Genomic DNA, 4,534 nt, shown 5'->3' on the forward strand with positions numbered 1-4,534 from the left:
TGAACCAAGCAGGAACTGCCTTGTATCTCTGACTGGTACATACTTTTTTACCCAATTGCCACCTAGAATTAATCGCCATGGAATTTTTCAGAAGGTATCAATATGGAATATGTCTATGACTGCATATTTTATCTCTGCATATTTCTCTTTTATTTGTGCTGGATATATTGCCTACACCAGGATGTTTTGCATGCTGCTCTTGTTTTGTCGTTGTTGGTTTTGTTTTGTTTTTTTTTTTTCAAATTCAGGTTTGAAAATGTGATGGCTCACACCAGTATTTTACTTTCTTATTATGAGTCAGGACATTAGCTGGGCAGTTCACATCTGTAGCACTTCAGTACTCAAAAATAGGAAAAGACCATTTAAAATGGCACCAACATTTGGCACTTAAACACAGGTTAATGCCAAAACCAATGTATTAATAACACATTTATAACACATATTTATTTGGATGTTCTCTATGAAGTAAATGTGTTCTAGAGCAGCAAAAAGAATGAAAAATGTCCATAGAGGGGCATCTTACCATGTTTTTCATCAACCACCATGATAATTCTTAAAACTGTATGTACCTATTGATTTATTTAGACTATAGCTGCCTTAAATATAAATTGAAATGAGGGCCAGTGGAATACAGTGAAACATTATTAAAGCAGTCCAAAGAGTTTTAAGAATGTGATTACTATCATAGTACACTATTTAAATGGACAGAAGGTTATAGTCATAGGGGAACTATGACTATATTGAAGTCCATAACAGTTGTATGTGCATAAGGGCATCTTGTACCTTATGCTTGCAGAGCTTTTTGTTCTACTCTCACAAAAGTTAAACACTTAAATGGGATTTTTTTATAATTTACTAGAATTATTAATCATACAAATGCTATCAATAATATGTAGAAAAAAAATGCTTGCATACATGTAAACAGGAGATGTTTTCATTTCCATTCATGATAGAAATGAAATGGCAAGAGATTCAGTGTCTGGCTACAAAAAAAGTAATAGGTAGCCTTTTATTAAATAATTGAATTAAATAGTGCGGTGTAACGTATAATATGCCTCCTACATAAATTTGCATGGAGAATTATAGCATCTGTTGTGCACGGTTGAGAAGCTGTAACTAAAATGACATGAATTTGAGTTATAATACCAGTGCCTACAGTGACTTCTGCTGCACAAGTTTTCCAAATGTTTACATACACAGAAATATTCTAACATATATTAAAAAACAATTCTTTAGTTTATGCATTTTTGTGTGCTTTTGTCTCTATGGCATATACACATGTATAAATACATACATATTTATGATTATATGCTATAAGCCTAAATACAGTCTTCTGATGGTGCTGCGTAATAGTGCTCACGAGCATGTTATTGAATGATATTTGGCTAAATTTTATTCAGAGCTTTTCATCCTCAAGTTGTATCAAAAACCACAGAAAATCAGTAAATGCTTTCCTCTGAGAAGGCTGGTTTAGTGGGTCTCTTTACAGCTTTACATCTTCACTGTTGCTGTGACAGAATGTGTTGAGAGGATGAAAAAGGCCAATGGAAAAAAAGACATGAGGAATGGATTGTGGTAAATTGCCACTTCATTGTTTCAATGTAAGGAAAAGAAAAAAGAAAAAAAAAAGAAAAAAAAAAGAAAAAAGCATTATGCTCTTTGCTCTTCTCTTTGCACACACATTAAGTAGACTTAAGCCAGTTCGGTCTATCTGGAAAACACATGTTCCTTCTTCCCAAGGGCTAACTGACCTCACTGACAGTATTGTAAAACACACAACCCATATCCTTTAATTAGAGGAAAAAAAAAAAAGGATAAAGTATCTAACACATGAAAGTTTTTTTTTTTAAAATAAAACTTTAGAAAGCTCGTTCAGAAGCTTACTTCCAAGGACTGAAGCATACAAAAGTTAGTTAGTGGTCTTCAGCCCATCGCCTCCAGCCAGGAGAAGGACAGAGCTAGCTGAAAACACAGTGAGGAAGAGGCCTTCAACTTTGTGCTGCATTGCCCTTGGGGCTGCTGCTCCCACAAGTCATCCTAAAGAAAAGGGCTCTTATGGTGTGACAGCTCTGGTAAGCAGGAATTGATGTCTCTGTAAAATTTATTGAAGTACAAACTTAATTCTCTCCTACTATTGCCTCTTGCATTGGTTATGGTAAATACTGCTCCTAGTTTTTTAACTCTCCTCAATTTTGAAAGATCTTTCCAGAAGTTCCAACAAAATCCTTCCATGATTCTGAAATGGAACTATGACACTTAATTTTAGCCTTTTCTTTTTTCTGCCAGTTTCTACAGAAAGGTGCTCTCACATTTTTTTTGTTCATCAGAAGCAATGGAGGTTTATTTGGGATTTTGCTCTGCTGCTTTCTCAGCAGAAATAGAAAAGCACGGAAACTGCTTTCTCTTTTATATGAGAACAGCTTTCCACAATAAGTACACATCCTTCCTCCTCCCTTTTTATAGATGCTTCACATCTGCTGTTGTTTTCCCCTCAACAGAACAAAGTCTAGCTTTTTCTTCAGCTGACAGGATCTCTGCTATCTGTAAGTTTCTTCTGTATGGAATCTTAGAAGATCCATCTCTCAGCTGTACATCTCAAATGCATACATTTTCCAGGCATTTCTTCCATTTTAGAATCCAGTAATTATTCTTCATTTTAATTTGTAACCTATTTCAAATCATCTCACTAAATATTTCCTCTTTGGTTTATTTTATCTTTGTTTCACAGATAGAGTATACATAGGCTTTCATTATATTTATGTTTGTATGTACTTATTTACACATGGAACTCTTCATGCTTCAGACTCAACCTAACTAGCTCCTTTGCCTTGAGAAAACAAACAAACAAACAAACAAAACCCACCTATGCAGTAATTCATCATAAATCTTACCTGATAGCTCCTAGTTTAGTTCCTTACAATGAGACTTATACAACCCTCAAGTCTGCATATGTTTTATTTTTTTAAGGAAGTCAGTTTCACGTGCATACCTGTCTGTCCCTCAGACTCTCAGAAATAACTATTGACTCTCCTTGGCAATTTCCAATACACTTTACAGACTAGCGTTCTTATCATTATGAAGTTCCAGTGAGTTTCATGAAACTGGTGGATGGATGAACAAGATCCTAATAGCGCTCTACACAGAATATTGCTCTACACAATGCATTTCATATGTACTCGGCAAATTCACATGACAGAGAGAAGTTAACCTACATAATAGCTGCAGGAAAGGCTTTGATCAGAAGTTGTTACTTTTAAGATATCTGAGAATCAAACCACGACACACAAATTCTTGAAAACCAGTATATTCATAAGTTCTATTGCTTGTGGAATTACATGCCTTTTTGGTGTATCTTTCTCATCATTTACATATTTACCAGCATTTTGCTACTGTATTACTCCATTCTGTGAAACATTACCGGATACGATCTGCAAGAAGGCATGGTACAAATTCTAATTCTGCTGCATTTTTATAAACGGATTTCTGCTCAAATGTCCCAGGGACACAAGATGCATTTTCAGTAGGAGACATGCTCAGGTCACTTGTTAACCAGCTTACAAACTTCCTTCAAGACAATCGGTTGTGCAAAGTTGGTCTTAGCAAAGTATTCCTAACTTACACTTACCACCCTTTTAAAGATCGAATAAAGGAAATTATCTTCAAAATCAGGGTGAAGAAAGATACATAAAAAGTTTATAAAAATTGCATAGAACAGGAAGACAGGAAGCCTGTCTACTTACTGGGATCAATCCTCATAGTACATTCATATTCTTAAAACCCAGTACATTGTTCTGTTCATGCAAATTTTATTCCAAGGTGTAGCTTTTACTTTACATGTTACCCCACAGATACCAATAGGATAAACCATGTCAATGCACATCTTTGGATGTGTCCTTTTCTACTCTCGAGGCAGAAGCTGGAGATGTATACAGTTAGTTGGGGCAATCTTAAAATCAGGTACCACTGGCATGCCTACTGCAATCATGAAGATCAGTTTTATTGAAACTATCCTCCACAACACTGAAATAAATGTGGACATATAACTGTGAGCAAATATTTCTCAAAAATATAGCAATTCTATACCAGAATAAAAACAGAATCAATGTTTATTACTGCAACGTGCTGTGTTCTTGAACTGCTTGATATATACAAGAGAAAGGTATCTTGGTGGGGGGTTACTCTGCTGAGTCAAAGTGAAAACCCTTTCAATTCTTCTGATATCCACATTCAGTTTCCCTATTACACATACTAAACACTTGCAGAAAATGCATCTTCTGTAGCAAACTATATATTTAGCTGTTCTAATATATTTTGTAGATTTTTGGAAACATACTTTACATTCAAATTAAACAGTACTAAAATAGAAAAATTAAATTGTAACAAAAATTGCAAGAGCATTTACTGTTACATTTCCTGAGCAAAGAGCTGCAGAATAGCTTATGTTTTGATGACAAACTCTCATCTCCTCAGATGAAACAGATCTTTGCAAGAGAATACATTAACCTTCCTCTTGGCCCAGGCTTTGATACTGCTG

The sequence above is a fragment of the Tinamus guttatus genome, unplaced genomic scaffold (assembly GCF_059628265.1).
Source record: "Tinamus guttatus ecotype Peru unplaced genomic scaffold, ASM5962826v1 Tinamus_guttatus_pri_ptg000247l, whole genome shotgun sequence".
Classification (NCBI taxonomy): domain Eukaryota; kingdom Metazoa; phylum Chordata; class Aves; order Tinamiformes; family Tinamidae; genus Tinamus; species Tinamus guttatus.